General features: G+C 38.8%; 1 pseudogene; it reads left to right on the top strand.

Annotated features, from left to right (window-relative positions):
* The first annotated feature begins 609 nt into the window (after window positions 1-609).
* On the top strand, window positions 610-16222 carry LOC106848230 (zinc finger MYND domain-containing protein 19 pseudogene; annotated as a pseudogene).
* The last annotated feature ends 8924 nt before the right edge of the window (window positions 16223-25146 follow it).

The raw sequence follows: 25146 nt of genomic DNA, 5'->3' as shown, positions 1-25146 counted from the left end.
CTATATACGTAGGAATTGTTGAAGGAATGGAGAGACATATTGTAACACGATGAGAATGCAGTGTATCATGCTGATTAACATCACTGGCTTGGAATCCAATTGGCCCAGATTTGGATTCTGGCTCCTCCCCTTATTAGCTGCTTAAAGTTACCGAGACTCATTTTTCACTATCTATTAATTAAGAATAATAATGATACTTCTCAGGGTTTTCGTGAGTATATTAAGTCACAGGTTTTTGTAAAGCTCTTAGTACAGTGTCTTGAAAATGTTAAGGGGCTTGAAAATATCAGAATGACTTAACTTTCCCCAAATTCGACGAGTAGTTTAACAGACTCCTAATCAAATTGAAAACTAATTTTTTTTTTTAAAGATTTTTTTATTTTTTCCTTTTTCTCCCCAAAGCCCCCCAGTACATAGTTGTATATTCTTTGTTGTGGGTCCTTCTAGTTGTGGCATGTGGGACGCTGCCTCAGCGCGGCTTGATGAGCAGTGTCATGTCCGCGCCCAGGATTCGAACCAACGAAACACTGGGCCGCCTGCAGCGGAGCGCGCGAACTTAACCGCTCGGCCACGGGGCCAGCCCCTGAAAACTAATTTTTTAAGGGGAACATGACAACAATTCCGGATGTTAATCTAGAAGAAAATAAGCAGGTAAGAATGATCAAGACCTTTTTGACAAAGAAGAATTGTGACAATATCCCAAGGTGACGTATTTGAAAACACGTGATAAGGATTTAAGGGGAGGAAAACAGAAGAACGGAAACAAACACAAGAATAAGCGAGGATTTAATATATCACAAAGAGGGTCCATCAATTAATGGAAGAGGCCAGGCTATTCACACAAATGGCATTTGAACTCTTGATGGAGGAAAAAAATCAGTTTAGTAACAATTTCACATAAATTGGCAAAACAAAATCTAGATACATGTTTAAAGGCATCATCACACTATCAAATCATGGGAAACTGTGTAATTTAATTTAAATTTCCTATTGAAGGGTATCTTGCTGCACATTGATAAGTATACTTTAACTTTATTGATACATTGTTTAGGTTCTCCAGATCTTAAAATAACCTTCTTTGATCTTTATAGAGCAAATTTCAGATAATAAGATCCAGCCTTGATTTACTTTTAAAATCTTGACATTAGGACTTATAAAGAATGTACTCTTGCAAAAGGCGAGTTTGGGCAGTCAGAGGGTTTCTCCCATCTCCATATCCCACAGACTTTAAAATTGGACTTTATAGCTGTTTTGCCCCATTCTAAGAGTAGTTCACTCAGTTAAAGATGGTGCTTTTTTCCCATAAAGAGGCTGTCTCATAAACCCTAAACAAGAGGGGTTTTCTTCTTTAAGGAAATGATCTATTTCTATCTTTCAAGCTGCACAGATCGACTGTGCTTTACTGCAGGAGACGTAGAACTTCTTACAGAGCTTTGTTATGATGATACAATCCATTTCTCTACCCGGAATGCTCCATTTCGCTCTAATTATGGTTTTCTTTTCCTGGCTCTGAGGTGACAGTTCATAGCTTTTGCCCCTTTAATTCTTAGAGTGGCAGAAGCTCGGAGACAGTCCAGGAGTTAGCCTCTGACACTTTCATTTCCACCATAAAATGACTAATGAAATGCTGGACTAAAAATATAACTATAGTGCCCAGAACAAATGGGGCATGGTACCACTGTACTTGGAACAGCAGGTTATGTTATGTTCGACCCTGGGTACCTTTCATTAGCAGGAAACTTGAAAAATTGGAATGTCAGTGGAAGACATGAGGATGACGAAGCATCTCAAGAGCACAGAACACAAAATATAGATGAAGGAACTAGAGTGATACAGCTTTGAAAATGGAAAGCTTGGGTTATATAACTACGAGGCAGTGATATTATCCAATGGTATATTGAAGAGGATCTTGGACTCGAAGTGAGTTGAATTCTGCAGTTGCTTTGCATTGAGCAGCACTGTGGCCCCGGGGAAAGCTCTTAATCTCTCAGGGCCTCCGTGTTTTCTGTAAATTGAGGGTATTGGCTGAGATCACCTCTGCATTTTTATAATACCATCATTTTGCTATGTTTTTGTAATACCGGACTCTATGATTTTGCAACGTTATTTTTTGGAAATGTGGATCTCTTTCTTTTTAAACAATGTTTACTGGGAATCCCATTATATAAAAAGGATAAAAACAGAACTTGCCTGGTTGAATCAATGACAATATACTAGCGTCCTACCCACGAAGTTTCCTCACCGCGTGGCATTAGCTCCTGACACTCCTCTTGAGTAGCAGGGTAGACACTTCCACAGAACTTCTCTATGGACAACGCAGTCTGAAACGACAGAAAAATTGGACTAAAAATGAACATCAAATTACAGACTGAAGTATGTGAAGTTGCTATCTCTGTGCCTCCACAATGGTCTAGTATCAGGAATTTCATGTGGTTCATCCTAAAATAGGCTGAGTGAGGTGAGAGCCTTCCTCGTTGTGTCCTCTGTATCTGTCTCTTTAAGGAATTTAGGATTTGAGATCTGCATAGTTGTTTGCTGTAGAAAGACAGGAGAAGGCCAAAAACTTCATACCCCTCATTAAAACGTGTTATTCTCGCTTTGGGTGGGAAAAATTCACCTTGCTACAGCAGTGGGAAAGATGAATATTTAGTAGTGAGTCTGCTCTACTGTCCGTTATTATAATAGTTTTCTTTAATTGGCTTGTAATAAATTAAGCGAGAAATTTTCATGATAGGAAATATTTTAAACCCTTCAGGAATATTTTTCATGGTTTTCTGAATACAGAAACAGATCTTAATAATATTCACTACTAATAAAAATATCTGTACATAGGCATTTTACTTTGTAGGTAATTCAATCAATTTCATTGTAGGACATTTGCAATTAAGAAATATCCCAAGCGTCTTCAAAAACACTGATATTTGTATCAATGATTGAGTTCTTTTAAATCTGTTTTGAATAGATTAAGGGATACAAACCATACTCCAGAGGATGAAATAGTGTCTTATTTCGTGAAGAATCTGCAGATTAGAACAGTTAATGTTGTTGATGTGACTTCAAACCAACCTGTTGACGAAGAGAAAAATGTTGACAAAAGTTATAATATACTTAAATGAAAATGAACTTCAAACAGAATCTTAATTATTCAAGTAAGTGGACTGGAAAAGACCATGTTAGCTGAGACAGTAGCTAATTTTTCAGAAAGTACCATGGAATACATTTATATTCATAAGTTAGGCAGGGAAAATAATAGCACCAAATATATGAAGCCCTCTTGGTTTTAACGTATTGCTTTCTGAGCACGCAGAAAGATGAGCAGGAAAGTGACTAAACACGGAGACACTTGAGGCTTTCATTCATTAGCAATCCAAGAAGGAATAATAAATACTTCAAATCAACTGTGCTTTTCATATCTGCTCACTAATGAAATTTTAATTAACTATAGAACCAATTATAAGATTTTGTATAAAATGTTTCAAGATTGATTTTTAAAATGGAAATTAAAGCACTTAAGCAATTTTCCTACTGGGCTTTCTTTAGAAAGACTTTCCTTCTTTCTTTTTCTTCAATTTTTTGTCCTAATAAATGCAAAGAACACATGAGGATTTAGGTGTTGAAACCCAAACTCCTTTCCTTTTTGTTTACATGTTTCTTATCTATAGCAATTTAAAAAATATAAAATTATATATCACCTAATTTAGACACATTTTAGCCAGAGGGACTTTCTTCTACTTTGTAGGCCCTAAATGAGTTAATGGGTTCCTTTATATGGCAGTCAGTGAAATATGCAAAAGTCTAGGAACCAGACATCAGCCTAAGGAGTTTTTCAATAAAGTCTCACTAATTTTCCTGTCAAAAAAATTAAGTAATAAACAAATATACCTGTTGGTTTTTCAGCTCTGCAACGGTAAAGTTGACTTTCCTGGAGTTATTTCAAATGATCAGACAGTGAAGATGTTCCTCCCGCAGGCCTCTCCCAGCCCCTCTGCCCCCTCATCCCATCCCTTCCCCGTCTTAAGAGGCAAACTCTGTGGAACAGATTGGTCACTGCTGACTTGGGAGCAAGGTGACTCTTTCCTTTTATACCTGAGATTATTGGAAGTCATGACCTCCTATTAAAACTTTTTTTTTTTGTTTGTGACATAAAGAAATGAACTCCTATTCTTTAATGGAAATATTCTAAAGAACCAAGAATGCAAAACCTCTTGAGACATAGAGTAAGACATAAAAACTTTGCCAGATATCTCATGCTTTTGTTAATTTCCTTATTATTAGCTTTCTGTTTCTAGCAGTCTGGAACTAGATTGCACAAGTCTTATGATGGCAGTCTTCCAACCGGGCTATGAGTTCCTTTGGGAATTTGCAAACAAAATTAAGGGAATTATTTTCTAGATCCTCAGTTTCCATATATATTTTTCCTAAAATGTATCTGCTGAGAAGTCTTCTGTATGTTCCAGCAGATTCTCTTTTGCCGCCTTTCTTTTATAATAGCCTTACCTCCACTCCATAAAACAAAAGCACATCCCTCACCCAAATCTTACTATGGTACATTTTCCCAGGGCTTAAAAAGATGCAGGGGGCTAAGCAAAAAGACACATGAGTTTTGGTTAAGTGTATCATGTTCGAATTCAGATATATTGTGGAGTGGAATAATGGGAATGACTTTGTCTTTTCTATTGTCTTGAGTGCTGTAGCAGAATGCATTGGTTTGAGAGAGAGTGTCTTGAGAACAAGGTTTTCCATTTGAAGGTAACTGATACTTTTCAGCTATTTCCAACAGTCATTGTCAAGCCATTTCATTAGCTCAAAATGAAGAGGCAAAGAAATAAAAATTAGATTGTTGATTCTCTTGCATGTAAATGGAAATTAATCTGACATTATCAAATTTTTCAAGGTACCGGATAAAAAACTGTAAATGTACATTCTATATGATTTCTTTTAGGCTGGCGTTAATCATTTGTTAACGTAGTTAAACTTATTTTCTCAAATAAGTTCATAAAATATTTATTCTGATTTCAGTCTGCCTACTCTTTTTCATCTATAAAATATTTAATATTTTCTACTTCCTATTAGCAAAAAATACTATTGTATGCTAATTTTTGGACTAAGTAATTTTAAGCAGTACATATCAATTTTTTCATAAAATGCATAGGGAATTTTGAATCTGGATTTATTATGTTTTATACATAATTCTTATTTAATTAAACACCAAAGCTGACCACCAGAGTTTAATACATGCATGCACACATTTACCAAAGGAATACTATGCCTGACATTATACTCCTCACTTCATAAATAGCTTGCAATTTTACACATAACAGTCTTGCAAATTAAGAAATAAAAATGGCATTTAATCAAGCTTTCAACTTATTAGAATATGAATAAATTAAATTATATTAGATATAAAAATTTTTAGTCAATGATTGCTTTTAGTAATCTTTGTTGCAAACTTTGATTCCTAATTTATTCAGTGTTTTATTTATTTATTTATTTTTATTTATTTATTTTTTGAGGATTAGCCCTGAGCTAACATCTGCCACCAATCCTCCTCTTTTTGCTGAAGAAGACTGGCCCAGAGCTAACATCCGTGCCCGTCTTCCTCTATTTTATATGTGGGACGCCTGCCACAGCATGGCTGGACAAGCCGTGCCATGTCGGCACCTGGGATCCGAACCCGCAAACCCTGGGCTGCCAAAGTGGAACTTATGAACTTAACTGCTGCACCACCGGGCCACCCCCTCACAGTGTTTTTTATATCTCTAAAAATATGTATTAACAGTTTTATTGGAAGTGAAAAGTAAAGTCCAATTTTTTTCTGATCTGGTTGATTGACAGTGAGGGTTGCTTTTGCTAATTAGGTTATATGCTGGATGTTTTTCACTAATTAAATGAGTAGACTCTGCAGCTCCTAGATTCTGATAAGATTAAAACATATTGTTAAAAAAGATCATTGCAGGGCTGGCCTGGTGGTGTAGTGGTTAAGTTCATGTGCTCTGCTTTGGAGGCCCACTATGGCAAGTGTCCCACATATAAAGTAGGGGGAGATGGGCACAGATGTTAGCTCAGGGCAGTCTTCCTCAGCAAAAAGAGGAAGATTGGCAGTGGATGTTAGCTCAGGGCTAATCTTCCTCAAAAACAAACAAACAAACAAACAAATAAAATCATTGCATTAACAAGGTGTATTGATTTTAATATTTCGTTTCTCCCTCCCTGTCTGTGTTGGATTAATAAAATTCCTTTAAGTGAATGAGTCACAGGCATAGGGCTGATATTGGGATGAGTCTTGGTAAAGACTCTGTGCTATTCCAAGCAACTGGGAATGTCAGTGCCTATAATAAAGCTCTTTGCAAATAAGTTGGTTTCTAATTCTTTGCTTTCAATACAATAGAAGGGCTACTTAACAAGTTGCAAATTGATATGTCATCAGAAATAATTTTTGAGAATAGATTACTGTGTGATTTTTGGTACAATATTCAGAAGAATTTGAAGAACAGAATAACATTGTTATAAGAAAAGTCTTTTCATTGCTATCCTCTTATTTATCTGATTGTTTGCTCATTGCTTGTATCTACGAAATAAAAATAGATTTGATACTGAACTCTCTCTCTTTCCAGCAATAAGTAATATTCATTCACAGATATATGATCTAATAGGAAATAAATTAGATTGGTACATATCTTTATGAGGTATGTTTCCAATAAATTTTATTTTTATCTTTAATAACCAATCATCGAATTTGTAATATATTTGTGTTGTTTTGAACAACAGTTTACAGAAGAAGAAAATTTGTTAAAACTCTTAGGCCCTATGGCCACAGGAAAAAAACTGTATACATATTTCTCTAGCAAAGATGTATCATGCCTTCCAGCATGGAAGACTTTTACTTCCAGTAAAAGACTTTCTAACATAAAAATATATTATATTAGCATAAAATATGTTGAAATTGAAATGGAAAAGTTCAAGGACATAAAGGAACTATAATAAATTATAAAAAGTGTTCACTTATTTTTTAAATAGATAAATCTAGGGTATTTAGATTCTACTGGATACTTTTTAAAACTTGATATGAATACTTTATTTTGAAATGTCAATATTTACAATATGTTTGAAATTGCATGCAGCTATTTAAACTTTTTATAAAAAATCTTAACTGTAACTTATACATGTACTAATGGATATACAGTTTTCCAAAATTCTTTAGTGGGTTTTGTCAGCTGAAGACCTCTGCCTTAGACACGATGCTCTCTTTTCTTGTTTTGAGGAAGATTAACCATGAGCTAACATCTGCTGCCAATCCTCCTTTTTTTGCTGAGGAAGACTGGCCCTGAGCTAACATCCATGCCCATCTTCCTCTCCTTTATATGTGGGACGCCTACCATAGCATGGCTTGCCAAGCAGGTCCATGTTCGCACCTGGGATCCGAACCGGCAAACCCTGGCTGCCAAAGCAGAATGTGTGCGCTTAACTGCTGCACCACCGGGCCGGCCTCAGACACCATGCTCTCTTGATGACAACTTTTAAAGTTTTTTTGTCCATTGCAGAAACTATTCTCCCCTGGCTAGTGACCAAGTCTCTACCTCCAAGAGAGGACTGTACAAAGGTCTCAGGAATTTCCCCATGTTAAGGATGGAATTCTTGGTTTAATATGCACGGCGCTTCAGTCTACCCCAGCTTACTGCCATCTACTTTGGCCCCAACCACAACTCTACATTCCCACCACATCAAACTTCCCAGTGTCTCTCTTTGACAATACCAGGTCCTTTTGTACTTTGGAGCCTTTGTGCCTTATGTTTCTTGTGCCTGTAGTCAAGTCACTGTTACAGGCAAAAAACCCAGAACAAGTAAGGAGATTGATGAGAGCACCCCAGATCTGAGGATGAGAGTATCTAGCATCTTGGCAGGGTGGTTTTGCCTTAGATTTTACAGGAAAGAATAAACACATTATAGGTGGAATGATTTTAGAGTTGGGATTGGTTTTTTGTAATCAGAGGGAGTCTCCATCAGTGAGATGAACAAGAAGTGTTCATCCCTTTGTCAAGCTAGTTTTAGGGGGACAAAGAGTTCAGCCAATTATTTATGAGATGAAGAATGACAATTTTGAGGCTTGGTGTCTGGTCTTGTCATATGTACAACAGGGTCATCTGAGAGTCTTACAGGAGTCAGGAGAAAGAAGAGTCTTATCTAAGTCGGTGGGAAAGGTAATTCTTTGCAGTAAGCCCTTTCCTGGAACACAATAGGGTGGGGGTTTTTGGAAATCAAAAGGTTGCGAGGACTAACCATCTCTGTTTTCTAGGACCGTGGGGCTTGGGTAAAATTGACATTGTCACCACCTTTGTCTAGCAAACTCTTTCAGTCTCAATTGCGTTGCTTGCCAAACTGTCACAGATTCCCGGGAAGCAAACTCCAAGTCAGAGATTTGCTTGCAGGGTGTTTACTGGGGAGTCCTCTTGGAATCAACGCTGTGGGCAGCAGGTGAGGAAAGCAGGTTTGGTTGGAACAGGGTTTGGCAAACCAAATCTGGCCCATAGTCTTTTTGTATATGGCCTTGAGCATTGTATCAGACACTGCTCAGCTGCTATTCACAAGGTTTTCATGGCCAATTTTTTTTTGGAAATGGGTGGCCAGGTCCCTCTTTCTAGTCTGTCTTAGTCTGAAAGCTCTGCTAAAAACTGTACACCATTCACAACTGGAAGGACCCACAACTGAAATATACAACTATGTACTGGGGGGATTCGGGGAGAAAAAGCAGAAAAAAAGATTGGCAACAGATGTTAGCTCAGGTGCCAATCTTTAAGAAAAAATAAACTGTCCACCGTGGGTAACCTGCTGGTATTTGAAATACCACTGGCATAGCTTTCAGCAACAGGCAGCAGCTACAATATGACAACCCACGGATGAGTGGTGTTTCTCTAACTGGGAAATGAACTTGGGCTGTGGCAGTGAGAACTCACAAACCTTTTTTTTACCTCCCCAAAGCTGCAGTACATAGTTGTATATTCCAATTGTAGGTCCTTCTAGTTCTTCTATGTGAGCCACTGCCACAGCATGGCTACTGACAGATGAGAGGTGTGTCATTTCATGACTGGGAACAGAGCCCAGGTCGCCAAAGCAGAGCAGGCCGAACTTAAACAGTTAGGCCATCAGGGCTGGCTCGAGAACTCCTGAATCTTAACTGTTAGACCTGCAAGGCTGGCTATGACTCTACATATTATGTAGTTCGTTCTTTCACATGCTAGTGTCTCTTACTCAGCTGGGACCTACTCAGGAATAGGAATAGCATCCTATTTCTTATTGTACTTCTGGCGCCTAACTCAGGCTCTGCCACAAATAATGGGCTCCATGAATATTAACTGAATGAAGAAATATTCTTGCTTTTCAAAAGCCTGAAGAATAGAAAATAAGCTGTCCAGGAGTTCATAGAATAAGTCATTGGAAGAGCCTTGTAAAATTCATGTTGCTTGAAAACCAGATCTTAGGGTATTTTCATGAAGTATATAAATGGATTCATGACACTTGAATGCAAGAAAAGTAGAATGTCCAATTTCAATCGCATGGTTGGGGTTGGGAGTAACTCTCGCCCTGGTTGCATAAGCAGCTCTATTGGTGTTCCTGACATTTCCTGGCATGTAGCGGGAACAGTATAATGGCTCTGACAGACTTCCATTAGCCTCACTTATCTCCACCTTTAAAACTCAAAACCCACTGTCTCCTGCCACTTGAAGATAAGCCAACTTAATTCACTTCCTCTGGATCTGAATCAGAAAAAGCCATTAATTCTAGGACAAGGGATTCCAGAATTCAAAACTCTGTTTCCCAGGAAGGAGAATATTACTTTTTAATTCTTTTTATTATTTGGGTATATAGAAGCAAAGAGCAAAGATACTGCCTAATTGCTCAATAACTCTCTCTGTTAAAATTATTATCTCCAAATGGTAGGAAACTTGAGATAACACCTAAAGTTTCATCATTAAATGGTAATGACTATCAATCCTTATAAGGATACTAGTTATTTGACAGAGAATTATTCCTCTGGTTCTTTAGCATCATGTCATCAAGACCTTGAGCTCATGGAGAGCAGGGGACCATCACTCATATTGCCTTTCAAATTCCATAGTTCCTGGTACAAGGGTGTTTTCAGGACAACTTACAGAATAAATTGATAGAAAGCAAATTTTTTAAGTCCTAAGTTCAGTGCTATAAAACATTACAGCTTATGGTTTATTCTTTACTCCACCAATGGTAGATGAATCCAGGTTGATTTAGATATTCTCATGTACCATAGACCTTTGGAAAGAGTTTACTGTTGACACCATTTGAAGCTTCTCCATGATCACTTTCCCAGGAGAAAGCTAATAGTGTGGGAATGCAGAAGAGGGGAATAGTTTTAACTAATGACTAGCATACATAGATTTCTAACTCTGGATTTAGATGGATGGCACTGGCAGAGGGGTTGGGAGGGAATCTTGCATTCTATTGACTCCAGAATATATTTTCTCATCTTAGCCATTCCAAACACCTTTTGGCTTCAGTGCATAAGAGCCATATTTTCATAATATGCTTGAAAGTTATTGTATATATTTTGAGTTGGCTATAGTGATGCCCATAATATCTTCTACTGCTGCCGTATTAACTGTAGGAACGCACTGCATTCCCCAGAGTCACATATCTCAGGATGGATGTAAACTGACTGTCTAATACTAAGTCTAGTGCTGTCTGTTCTTTGTGCCAGAAACTCCAGGGCACCTGAGAATACATGTGATTGTGTGACAAGGACACCAAAGCGTCTCCAATACCTATTTGAAAAGTGTCAACTCATTTTCTGTTATACTGTCATTTCCCAGAAAAATATCACCCATGATTTTACAGCTAAATTCCTTCAAATGCAGCACTCTGCTGAAAGCTAAATGGACTTTATCTTTGTGGTTTTGCTTTTTTTGACATATTCATTGAACGGTAATAAGTAAAAATTTTAAAATGAATAGATCAGCAACTTGTGCTAATTTTCTTCACCATCAGGAATTAGGTGAGGCAGCAAAATAGAGATGAACAAAAGTGAAGATCAGAACGAGGGAAACTGGAGAAGCCGGTCATTTATGTACTCTGCAAAGCAGTCTTATTAAACAGAAAATTGTTACAATTTTGTGTGAGTCAGAGAAACGCTATGCTGGATCTTTGTGGTCAGACTTTCATAATCTACTGACCTGGTAAGCAATACACTAACTTTCCAATTCACCAGTTAGAACCTGACATTCCTCACACGCCCAGGCCTCTTTTGATGGCTCCTAAACAATGCGTGGGTACCTGTGGCGGCCTATGAGGCCAAACTCACCTTTTCCAATCACCTCTTAGGCAAACACAGAGACAGATTTTCTTTTCCAATTCCAGTTTGTGTTCATCTTGAGGAATTCCGCCTCAGACAAATGAGTGGCATTTATGATTTTGTCCAGAGCACAGCCTTACCCAGTCAGTCCTACAACTGCAGATCTTTCACAGTTACAGGAGCTGGAGATGAAGGGTGGGACTGTCTCCTGAGGAGCGAGGGGAGGGGAGGGAAACTGTGGGCAAATATTTCAGCTTATTTTTGGGGGCTTTAAGTTCATTCTGCTTCTGAATAAGTAAAACAAATGTTACTTCTACTTGTTTTCCCTTTAGTTTCCTCTTTTTTGTCCTTGGAGTTGTTTATTTTTGGTTTGTTTATTATTTTTTATTTGTTTCCTTGCTTTTCTTGTTTCACTTTTTATTCACGCCTGTATCTATTTTCTGTTTTTCCCCATAGCCCAGTTCTTTTCACCTGTCATTCATAGGGAACTGTTCTAAAATGTGTAATGTGTATTTTTTAAAAAATATGTGTTCTTTAAAAAATGTGTATTTGTGAGCATCTATTTTTTTGAAGAAGATTAGCTCTGAGCCAACATCTGCCACCAATCTTCCTCTTTTTTGCTGAAGAAGACTGGCCCTGAGCTAACATCCGTGCCCATCTTACTCCACTTTATATGTGGGACGCCTGCCACAGCATGGCTTGACAAGCAGTGCCCTGTCTGCACCCAGGATCCAAACCGGCAAACCCTGGGCCTTTGAAGCAGAACATACGAACTTAAATGCTGTGCCACAGGGCTGGCCCCTATGAGCATCGATTTTTAATTTCTGCATTTATTATTGTGATATAAATTACATTGTGTCTGCTCTTCGTTATCCAGCAATACGTAATTAAGATGCACTCATATTGCTCTCTGTGCTTCTGTTCCATTACTTCCAGCTGTGCACGGTACTCCTTGCTGTGCATCTACCACATTTACCTTTTAATTCACCAGTGATGGGGTTCCAAATTGCTACTAACTTCCTGCCACCACAAACAACACTGCTGTGAACACCCTTGTATATGTTTCCTTAGAGACAAGTATGAGAATTTTGGAAGGAAATATACCAAAGAACGGAATTGCTGAGTCACAGGGTATGCATATGTTTAATTTGACTAAATAGTGTCAGCGTGCTCTTCAGAACAGCAGTTTTGGTCTACTTTCCCACCAGCACTGTATGAGAGTTCTTATACACACACGTGCATATGCACACGTAAACACACACATGCACGTGCACACATGTAAACACACACAAATACACATCCCTAACATAATTTGCCTAAGTCAATCAGCATCTAATTTTTGCCTTTTAAAATAGGTGTAACATAAAACTAATGGTTGTTTTAATTTGCATTTTTTTGATTATCTCATATTTTTTTTATAGGCATTTTGGATTTCCTGTTCTGTAAATTGCCTGTTTATACACATTGCCTATTTTTCTATTAGGATCGCTCTCTTCTTCTGGTTGACTTCAGCAGCTTCTTTTGTCAAACTGTGTATCAACAGAAGAAGAAGATTGACTTCTCATCTTCGTGGCTTCCCACTCAAGACCTGTGTAATTTTACTATTCATCAACTACATGAAGACAAATTTTAAAAGATCTGTTAAAAGTTACAAGAGCATTAGTATTAACATGATTTATTCAAAAGTTGTAGATTATTTCCTTTTTTGACACCATCCAATTGTAGGCAACTTCAATATAAATGGAAATGGAGCTATGAAGGCTTTCTTTGTTTGAACAAGTCCCTCTAATTATCAGAGGGTAAAGGGAAATAAAATTGGCATCTAATCCCACTCTGTCATAATGAACAGCTAATCAGGCTGCTCCACTGCAATGGAAATGGGAGTGGGTCTTTCCAAGTATCCTCTCTGAAATTAGGTGCTGCTCAAGCTTGTCGTTTGGGCCCAGCACCTCATATATTCCTTCTAAGACCTGCCTTGTGGACTTAGGAACAATAGGAAAGATAGAACAAAATGTGAAAATAACACTGGCCAACACTATAGTTTTAATTAAAGTTGCACGATTTTGAAAAAACCACTCGAATTCTCTGGGCCTTATTTTGGATTCCCAATCTATAAATGAAGAAATAAAGCTGTATAATGGTTACAGTCTCTTAGTCAAAAACCAAAACCAAAAAAACTATCACACGCTTCAAATATTTCCGAACTTATAAGTGGCTTATGAGCAGAAGCCTTGAGCATGAATTCTTCAAGACAAGGACAGAATCAGTCTTAAGGAAATATTCAAAGAAAGGAGAATTCTTTGTAGAAATCAGAACATATAATGGCTAGTGAAAATATATTAACATGGTAGATATATAATTTTTACCTAATAGCATTAACATACACTTTGTAATGGGCTTTTGAGCACATGTGTGGTATTTTTATGTCAGAATTATAAAGCCCATTTTATATGAATAGAAATTCTTAACTCCCTGAAGATATACATGAACTTCTAATGTAAAATGGTGACTTTTCAACCTCCAGCAGAATTTCCCAAAATGTGTTCTGTGGAAGGTTAATGTTTCACTTGAAAGAGGGTCCCATGAATAAACATATTTGATCAAAAAATATTTACTCCCTATCATGTGCCAGGCATTATTTAGGTTCTAAAGATAGTCTGCTAAGTAAGATAAACAAGGTTGCTGCCCTGATAGGGTTTGTATTCTAGTGTAGAAAAACAGAATTTTAAAAAGTTCAAATGGTGCTGAGGAAATTATAAAGGAAATAATGTTGACGATATGGTGAGAAGTCACTGGGAAAGACCAATTCTTGAGAGGAGTTTCAGACAGATGATGCTTGAGCTGAGTCTTGAAGGATGAAGAAAAGCTAATGATAAGAAGAGCTGAAGGAGAGAAATTTTCAGGCAGAGGAAACTTCGGGTACAAAGGCTGTCATGTAGGAGAGGGCTTGGCATGGAAAAGGCAGAGAAGGGAGCCTAGTGGACAAAAGAGTGGCCAGCAAGAAGAGCAGTGGTTGACAAGGTTTGAGAGGAAGGCTTGGGTCAGAGGTCACAAGGCCTTGGAGGCCAATATATGAAGATTGGGCTTTAAGAACATTAAACCCATTGATATGCTTGAGGAATAAGCAGGGGATCAATTTATGTTTTTAAAAGCTCACTTTGGCCCACTTTCGCTACTTTGTAGGAGACTAAGAGTGGAAACAGAGATACTAATTAGGAGGACAATGTACTATTCCTCTGAGAAGAGATGGGGCCATGGCTTAGAGTGATAGCAGCAGCGGTGGAGGGAAATGGACAGATGTTCTTTTGGAGGTCAGACTCATAGACCTTGCAGACAGAGTAGATGTGGGTGGTGAGGAGAAAAGAGAGGAATCAAAGATGATCTCCAGATAAGACTCAACTAAATGGTGTTTTAGTAACGGACTATCTTGGAGCCTTTAATTGAGGCTCTCCAAGTGGGGAAATACACTAACGTGTTTTTAAACTTGTTTGTCCATGAAATCCCAGATACTTCTTTTTAAATCTTAGGATATCCTTTGTGCTTGCATTTTCACATTGACATTAAACTCTTGATGCTTTGAAAATTCAAATATTTAGTGGAAAAGGTATCTATTTAAAGAAAATAGCAATAGAGTTTATTTTCTTCCTTCAACCTATTCATCCAGCTAACCATCCATCTACATATTTAACAAATATCTACTAAACATTCACCATGTTCCAGACCGTGTAATGGGATCACCAAAGGTATAAATAAGATAGGACCCTTTCCCTTAAGGCATACACGTATAAAGAACTACTTTTTGAAAGTTAATTTAAAAGAAGGAAGCGATGGGAAGATAAAAGGGAAGCAGAATTACTAACAGATCAGTGAAAATGTTTTGCAAAAGAATTTTGGGAGAGAGTTAAATAAATTTGCAGTAACATGAGGGAAGATCTTGGCATGGCAGTCCCTTAGGAAGGAGGAAGCTGGGATGCATATATGGTGGTTGGGTAGCCAGGTCAGATTGTTCTACAAGGTCCTGAAGGGTTTGGTATGAGGTATTCCTGGGTGAAATGAATGCAGAGTGATAATTGTTCAGGAGTGGGTTAGAAGTACGTCCCTAACCAAGCTAAGCCACAGTTTCTATTTCTATAGTCAAATTCCCTGTGAACAGATGTGTGCTCGGAGTCAATGGTAATTCCAACAAAGTGCACTGAGTGGTACCATCTAACTAAAAAGAGCTACTGTCCTGAGGGAGTGGTGCCTCCCGCCAAGTGGAGACCCCGTCATGACCGGCTTCAAATTGGCCATAGAGTGGTTCGGCCCAGGTGGCTGGGAATACTGGGCACACCCTGATAGATGAGCAAGAACTCCCAGTGGTGCTCCTTTGAGACCCGAATGGAAGTGGAGGCAGACGGAAACGGTGCTGAGACATCCGCACATGACTTTGACAAAGACCAAGGAAGGGGGTTGGGAGGCTCCTCCATGAGCTGTTGGGGGAGCAGCGTAGGGGAGGCAGTGCTGGGGCCTTTCAGGTGGTGCATCTCAACATCTGGACAATATGCAGCTGGTGCCGTGGGGCTGGGGGCCCAAAGCAGAAGAGACCTCCAGAAAACAAAGGGAGCAAAGCTTACATTGGCTGGTGATTCATCAGCTTCCCATGGGCCCGACAGAAGGGCAGTTCCCCACCTGGTACTATAACGCCAACCGGGACGTGGTGGGAGAGGAGAATTCCTGCACCTACAACAGTGCCATTATGCTCCCTGCACAGTGACTGAGATGTAGCTCCGGGTGTTCAACATCTGCGGGCGCTGCTAGATGGCCTGGTCCTGGGGCTCCCGGGGCTGCAGAGAACTGGCCCGCCACTGGGAAGCGCTGTCTGGCGAAGAGCCCTTCCAGCAGGAGCTGGAGCTGGAGCGATGACCCGGCCGCTGACCTGTAGCACAACATCAGTGCTTACGGCTTCCTGGCTCTTTTAAAATTTTTTATTGGGAATATACTGGTTAATAACATTGTGTAGTTTCAGGTGTATATTATTGTTTATCAGTTCCTGAATACACTTCATTGTGCTCACCCCCAGTAGTCTAATTTTTATCCATCACCATCCATATGTGCTCCTTTGTCCCTTTTGCCCACCCCCAAACTCCCTTCCCCTCTGGTAACCACTAATCTATTCTCTTTATCCACGTTTTTATCATCTTCCACACATGAGTGAAATCAGACAGCATTTGTCTTTCTGTCTCTGGCTTATTTCACTTAACATCACACCCTCCAGGTCCATCCATGCTGTTGTAAATGGGACAATTTTGTCCTTTTTTAGTAGTATTCCATTGTTTATATATACCACATCTTTATCCATTCATGGGTAGAAGGGCACTTGGGTTGTTTCCACATCCTGGCTATTGTGAATAATGCTGCAGTGAACATAGGGGTGCATAAATCTCTTTGGATCTTTGACTTCAAGTTCTTTGGATAAACACCCAGTAGTGGGATAGCTGGATCCTATTCTGGGGGCCTGGAATTGGCCACGCCAAGATATGTCTCTTTGGCATGAGGAGTATTGGGCTGGTTGCTTTTGATAAACTGGGACAGGGAAGAAGGCTCTGAGGAGTGGAACTTGCTTGCCCTTTGTTAGGAGACATTTGCATTGTAAAGGAAATCTCTATCTGTAAAGGTGCCTCCCTCTCTGTACCAGGAAGAAGAAAGGGGATGACTTTATCTCTAGAAACTCTTAAGCAATACCAAAGGCAAGGACTTAAATCTGCATAATAATCTTATTCCTGTTTCTGGTAACCTCCTGTAACTGGCTCCCCCCACCCCCAACATCCTCCTTTGTCATTAGCTGAAGATGATAAAGATGATATTTAAGTTGGTGGTTTCGGCCATTTTGGCCGGTTGCTCAGCTTGCCTGGGCCTCTCCCATGTGTGCATTGACGGGTAAAGATGGCAAGCAGTGGGATGTGTTGGAATACATGAGGAAGCCATTTGGTGTAAACCTAATTTGGCTTGACCTTGTCTTTCCAAAAGGGCCTGACCGAGGCCGTTGAACATGTATTGTATATCTGCTTTAGCAATTCCCTATGGCAAGAACAAAGGCCCTTGAGATAAAGGTGCAACTTCCCTCCCCCTCCCAACATTGGTATTCCCTTAAGGATTAAGCATCTTTACTTAGGCTAGGAACTGATTGCTTCGCTCACCTGTGACCACCCAGCTTAAGACAATAGACTTGCCTCCTGCTACACACTCTGAGATAGCAGACCCACTACCCGCTGTGTCCATCATGCACTGTGCTGACAGGGCAATCTTGTGACTATTGTGGGAGAGACATTTCAATCATATGTGAAACATCCTGTTTGAGGGTATATAACCACTCCATGCACCCCGCTTCTTCGGTGCCCTTTCTTCCTTTGGGAAGAAAGGCCCCGGGCCATGGTCCTTATAAAGCTTTGTGTAATTTTCTCCTGCTATTCTGTCTCACGTGAATTTAATTCGTTCTCTGGCCAGACGAACCCAGAGAAGGTAGAGGAAATGTCTTCCTCCCCTACACTATGGTATTTCTATTTTTAATTTTTTGAGAAATCTCCATACTGTTCTTCGTGGTGGCTGCACCAGTTTGCATTCCCACCAGCAGTGTATGAGAGCGTTCCCTTTGCTCCTAAGCAGATCTACGCTCTGAGGCAGGCACTTCCCAGGCCTCCAGTGGGCTCTTTCTTGACACAGCGGCACAGATGGTGGTTGACCCTGGAGGGGCCCAAGAAGCCAGCGACATGCACCCAGAACAGCCGCCATGGAGGCGCTCGGTGATCAGCACTTTGTGCGGGACAGCACTCCCGTCGCGGGTTAATCTCAAGCAGAGACCGCTGGGGAGACTCCCTCCAGGACACTTCTCTTATGCATGTGTTAACATGTTTGTAAACTCATCTACAGGTTTTTCGGAGGGGAGGCAGTGGGAGGGTTAGAAATTACAAATAGAATCATTTGCTGTAATGCCGAAATGGCAAACGGTCGGCCCACACGTCTAAAAACTGTTGTGTAGCAGAAGCTTCTCCAGCCGTGGAGAAAGCGACTTGCAGGGGAGTCGTATCTACAAGGGCAAAGTGGAATCATTAAAAGAAAAGAAAAATCATATTTTCTTCTCCTATTTCTTGAGGTCTTGTCATTAGAGATTATGGCACTCCACAAGGATTTCTAGAAATTCTAAAGAGATCGGTTTGACATGTGATTACCAGCCCTGGACACGGCTAATTTAATTCCAAACAAACACCACAGACCCTTCGTGAACTTCAGGCATTAGTTATGCTACACTAACAGTTTGACAAAAGAGCCCTGATTTTCCTTTTTTTTTTTTTAATAAATCTAGAATAATTGGAACTATTGAATTGAAGATTGTTTATCCAAAAATGAGGTATAAAAAGAAGTACTGAAGTGAATGCGGGAAATACTCATTAAGGAACATTGAAATACTGTTCAGATATCTCTGCTAAAAACACATGTGCTGTTTATGGAATTTTCCCCGTTCTTCATTCTCTCGTACCATGAGGGTCTCCGAACTGAGGGCTGCATTTGCATGCTATTAGGGTCACAGGTCACATTCCTAGGGACCGAAAAAAATAAATCTGTCCAATTAGTAAATCCTATTTACACCGTAAGTTCTTTTTTATTCTTATGAGTTTGGAGCATGCCCACGGTGTTTGTCAAGTGAGGGCACTTTACATATTCTAAAATGAGAATAAAAAGTTACTAGGGAGATAACAGTATGATAAGCATTATATTTATGTAATAAAATTAATTCAGGAAAGCTGTTGCATTTATAACCCAGAAGAGGTTGTCCTTTTCAAGAGAGTTAAAATGGACTAAAATATACAGAAAAATTACTTGAAATCTTTCCAAACACATCTTTTATGTAACCCTAGAAACTATATTTAAACTAATGACATTTCTAAATGAACAAAAGGGTGAAATATACTTAGTGAATGCCAGATGTTCATCTTACTAAAACAAAAGCCCTGTAAGGTGTCAGAAATCACATTCAGATGAATGAATGTGTGTCTGGTATCTTCCATTTGCCCCGCCGGATCCACTTTCTTCCCTTTACCACCCTTATACTGGCCTTGTGAGGCTGATGTGCATGCACTGTGTTAATGGACTTCCTTGTCCCTAGGTTTTGGTTGGATTTGCCAGTGGGAAGCTCTGACAGAAGACTGGAGAAAGGAGGAAAGCATTTATGCCCTTTGCTCTCTTCCTGAACAGTTTCCACAGAAGGTTACAGTCCTTATTCTGGTGGCTCATCATATTAACTCCTTTTTCTAGGTTCTAATGGCCACTCCCTAACCTTGACCTAAAGATGAGAACTGCTCTCATGTTATTTCACCGTCCTTTGTGTTCCCACATCTTTGTAGGTAATCCCCTCATTATACCTTCTTTGAATTGTCCAATTTGTTTTCGTCATCTGTTTCCTGTTGGGACACAGAATGATTAAATTTGGAAGACAGATCTTGTCCCTGGAGCCTTCTTATGGGCTCTAGGTCCACTTGGCACATAATAAGACATTAAGAATGAATTGTCAGGGAAATACAGAGTGTGGGAATTATATTCTTATCATGTGCCAGACACTATGAAAGATCTTTAAAATGCAAAGCTGTGCTTCCAGTGCAGAGGCATTTATCCACTCGAATACCTGAAAGGTGAAAAGTTTGGTTGGATTGAGAAATGATGCTCTTAGAAACTTTCTCTCATCTTTGGGAAATATTGCTTGTGAAGCTCTGGCCAATCTGAGAGACTGATGGAAGCTCTCTTCTCTTGGACATTTATTCATTCACCAACCATTTACTGCTCATGCATTATATGTAAAATATCATGCTAGGTGTGCAAGTTTACAGTTGGAAAAGTGCTGTACAATTATGGTCTCACCTTAGTGTTGCAAAAATCCTCCCCATTTAACAAATGGAACAATTGGGGTATCAAAGAAGTCATATATTTTAACCTTAACTAATGTCACAAAAGTAGTAATTGGTAGAATGAGGACTTGAACATAGATATTCTGACTCAAAGTTTCATAGATTTCCACCACAATGCATATGAATGAAACAAATATCCTCCTTTAGTCTGTTAAGAGAAACAGAACAAACGCACACATCTAATATTCAAATTAGGGTGGATAAGTACGAAAGCAGAATTACAGATAAAATGCATTCACATTTAGGAAATGTAGAGAGCACTTCTGGTGAAGCTTCTCTTAGGTGTCTTGGAAAAGGTGATTAAGTCCGTTTAGCCCTAGAAGATCCATGGAAAAGGTAAGGGCTCAGATCATGGAGGACCTTGGAATGCTAAGCTGAGGAACTTGAAATATATTCCCTAGTCAATATGTATCTTTTAAAAGTGTTTGACCAAGACTGTGAACGACATCAGTGAGTAATCAGTTGAGGTTTATGAAAATTAACTTGGCAGAACTTCATAGAACAGATTGAAGATTAGAAAAAGAAAAGAAATGAAGGCAGACTAGGTAGAAAGTTAATAAGTAAAAAGTAACAAAGATTATTGATAAGGGGACAAAGGGAATAAATAAAAAAACTTGCAGGGACAGAAATAAAATGACTCAATGACTAGTCGGATTTTAGGACATAGGGAAGAAGTTAAGAATGCTTCAAGTTTTGACCTTGAGTTAATGGCAAGATAATGCTTCCGGGAGCAGAAAAAAAGAAAGGTTAATTTGCTTGAGGGAGAGAGAGGCAGGAAAGAATAAGAGCTTAGTTCTAGACATGTTAATTTTGACACTGTAAGGTAGGACTTGCAGATAATATTGAAAATGTGTAAATGAAGCCCAAAGTCAAGTTGATTGGAGTCATCTGTATGATTATTTAGTAGATATCCTGTTTTCACTTGTAGAACATGGGTGAACCTGGATTGGAGGGATGGTGGGTGGAGTGGAGTCGGGTAGGGAGTGTGGCCCAAGAGGGAGTACTGCCAAGATAGGATATTCTTGGAGATGGAGTCGACCTGGGACATGTGTTTATGCAAACCTTTTCTGGCATAGTGTCATCAAGGTAGTGTCAGAATATAGTGCATAGTGACAAGTTTAATGATTAAAAAAAAAAAGCAACAAATTTGCAAGCCAAGCAGGAAGAGAAAAAGATGCATACATTGTAAAAAATCCTGTTTAAAGAGTTACTTAGTAACAGGCCATGGATAATGAGTACTGGACTTTTCCTTTTATGTTTTACCTGATGAATATTGTGAAGAATGGGATAGTTGCTGAAAACCTCGGTGAATGAGGATGATAATGTAAAAAGAAGAGGATGGAGAACAAAAGTTTGGAAGATGCCTATGTTGGAGTGTGGGGTACGGTGGAGGAGGAGAAATTAAGAGAATTAGAAAAGGGGGAGCGTAAGATGCAGTTACAACTGAGGAAGTAAAAGTTTTTCAGGATAAAGAAATAGTCACGCTCCTGTGATGATGACCGAGGGAAGGCCATTGGAATAATTATGATATTGAAAACTTTTGAGAATGGGTTTTCATCACACTGTTGAACTGGAAGCCAGAAGGTGCAGAGTTAAGGCAGCATGATATGATGTAAAGGGCAGGAGTTTTGAAGTGTGACAGACCTGAATTGGAATCCCAGTTCTGTCATTTTCCAGCTGTGTCAATTTGGCACAGTTACTTAAGAATATTCTTAGTTTCTTAAGCTGTAAAATATAATTCCCACTCCTATGTTTCTTATAAGGATTCAGTGAGGCAGGCGAAATTGCTTAGTAGAATGCCTAGAACATAGCAGACTCTTAATTAAATTCATTCATTTAAGAAAATATTAATGGTAAGGAAGAAGCAAAAAAAAAAAAAAAGGAATGTGATAATCTTTTGAAAAGTTTCATGGTGAAAGGACCTGAGAAATTTGTAGGGAAGATTTTTTAGGATAGTTAGAATGTTAGAACGATGTTTGGTGATAGGGGAGAGGGGCCAAGATGGGGTAGAGAAAGTGAGGAGTTAAGAATGAAAGGAGTAAGTGATGCAGCAAGAGCTTGGATGACAAAAGATCAAGGATTTAGGATCAAGTGCACAGGAGGAAGAGCTAGTCTTCTAAAAGATTAAAAAGAAAAGAAAGAGCTAGTTTTTCTAAAAGAAAGGAATGTACACTTCTTTGCAGACTATTTGGAAGGAGAAGAAAATAAATATATTTTTAAGAGCAGAGTAAGAAAGCTGGAGAAGCTCTGTTTGAAAGCATGTGTCTTAGTGAAAGGACAAAGTCATTTACTAAGTGAAGGAATGATGAAGAAGGAAAACTTAACAACAGTAGAAAAATTTGAAAGCTTATCATGGAGAAGCCTATAGGAGTCAATCAAAAAGAATAAATTGATTACTCATCAGGAGTGAGAGACCAGTGACTGCTTTAGAGTTGAGATAAGTTTCATTAGAATCTAGGAAGCATTAGACTGGGAATCCATTCTTTAAGAATAGTAGTATAGCCTAAGAAGGTGCTGAAATTATCCAAGTAAAAGGGCCAGAATCTAAGAGATATGTCATGATGAGAAGATTGAGGAGAATGTGAGATAAATCAATAACACGGCTGAAAATGGGCTGAGTGGCAGTGACCTGGAAGTACTTTTCATAGTGAGTCACTAAATCCAATCAGTTATGGAAAGGGGCCTTCATTAATATCCAGAGAGTCCAATTGAAGCCTTGTTTGATCATCCCAGACATGCGTGATATGTAGAAGGGAGTAGTTGGGTCCTGTACACTGTGATAAAGGTTCAAACAAAGAAGGAAAGCTGAAGCCTGCTCCAATATCAAGATGAGCCTGAGGCTAGAACAGCAGGGACTCACCATGCCAAAGGGGATAGTTGGGGGATGTTTGGTCCCTCGTGGATTTCTGTTTGAGTAGAACGTTACATGGTCATTGGACTGGCTCCTTGGACCAGCCCCCGCCAGGGGTAGGGCAGAAAGTCTTTGACAGAAGATCATGTAAAATTGAAAGAAATATATGACTTTTGAAGAACTTGATATTTTAAAACTTTTTGAAGGAGAAATCTCTCTCCATTTGGAGTGGGAAAAGAGTAACAAGGTTCATCAGAACAGGAGGTGGCCAATGGCAGCTTCAAAATGGAATCACCTGCCTTAGAGTGAAGAGTCACAACATCAGCCCTGGGGATCTGCAGTGGAATACAGGGTTCCTAAGGGGACAGCACGTTTGATGGTTTACAATATCTTAAGTCCAATTAAACCTGCCATGCTTCATTTCTCTATTATCCTTGTTTATTTGTTCTTTCATTTATTCATTCATTAAGTACCTACCATATGACAGGCAATAATGGACTAGATACTTGGAATAGACAAGGTCCCCATTCTGATGGAGCTTACATTCCAGTTGGGAATGGGATCGAGGTTGGAGGGGGGAAGGAACACTGGAATATTGGAAAATACTATGGTGATTCCTCAGGATCTGAAGCATTTTGTACGTGTGTATGCGCCTAGGCATGTGTGTATGGACGTGTATTCACAGTGAAGCCCTAAGTGGGCGTAGGGGAGTGTGTGTGTGTGTATGTGAAAAGTACAGAGAGGATGTAGTTACTGTAGGTTTTCCTGGCTATGTCAGCCTCTATATAAAGAAATTAACTATCAAATAATATGACTGTGGGAATGCTTTTGGGATTGTGTAGCATAAGTTAATGAAATGCCTTTTTTGTTTGTTTTGTATTGTTTTAAGTTTGGTTTGTTGCCTATCAAAGAAAAAATTTGATATTCAATATTGCCAAGATTACTGTGGTGTGCTAGACACTCTCTTAACTACTGGAGGGATTATAAATTGTTAAATCTTTCTGGAACACAATTTAACAATATATATTAAGAGCATTAATAAAAAAAGCATTAATATGTTCATATCTTTTCGATATGCAATTTTATGGAATTTATCTTAAGGGAAATAATCCACAATGTGGGCAAAGCTTTATGCATATAGATACTCACTACAGCCTAATTAATAACAGAAATAGCATGCTAAAGCTTTAAATTATATATGAATAGAGAAATGGTTGTCTTGTTATGGTGCATGAAAAGTATGAATATCACATAAATTATTAAAATTATGTGCTCAAGGAGTTTTGATGACATGGGAAAATATTTATGATATATAAAGTTTTGCAAAAAAGAACAGGATATAATTTTTATATGCTGTCTATTCTTAATATTTAAAACAGTTCCATAAAATTCAATGGAAGGAAATAGGTCAAAATGCTTTATACTTTAAGCGTTTTGAATGATTCGTACATGTGACTTTTATATCCATTAACACCAATAAATATTATACTAAAAACCCTGTGTTAGAGTGGGAACTAAATGCCTCTGGGATTGTCCCATAAACCATTAAGTGTTATTCTGAAATGATCTGGAAAATCAGCACTTGCATATACAACCATAATATAAATCCAAATTTTTGCTAAAGATTTTTGTCAAATTGGTATATTTTAGTGCTGTGAGAGCAATTTTCTTTGCTGCTTATTTTTTAGATATTTTTTTCTTACCTTTTAACATGACAGATGAAAGCCTAGCCTTTGTCTGTCCATAGTGAATCCAATGAAGTAGTAGAAATGGACTTTACAGGTCAATAGTTTATAAAACATGATTTTAATTAAGTAAATAGGAAGCAGAGATGTGTTACTTTAAGATTAGGGCAATATTTTTCAAAATGAGGCCCTGGGACCTCCTGCATCAGAGTAATGGCTGACGATAATTATTCAAAATGTAGATTTCCCAACCTACTAAATCAGAATTTGAGGATGGGTACCAGGAGTTTGTATTTTTAAAGATACACCCTAGGTAATTCAGAGATTCTCTAAGAACCACCAGTTGGCGTGGTG

Source organism: Equus asinus, chromosome 22 (assembly GCF_041296235.1).
Source record: "Equus asinus isolate D_3611 breed Donkey chromosome 22, EquAss-T2T_v2, whole genome shotgun sequence".
Lineage (NCBI taxonomy): Eukaryota > Metazoa > Chordata > Mammalia > Perissodactyla > Equidae > Equus > Equus asinus.
This window is presented reverse-complemented; position numbering and strand designations above follow the sequence as displayed.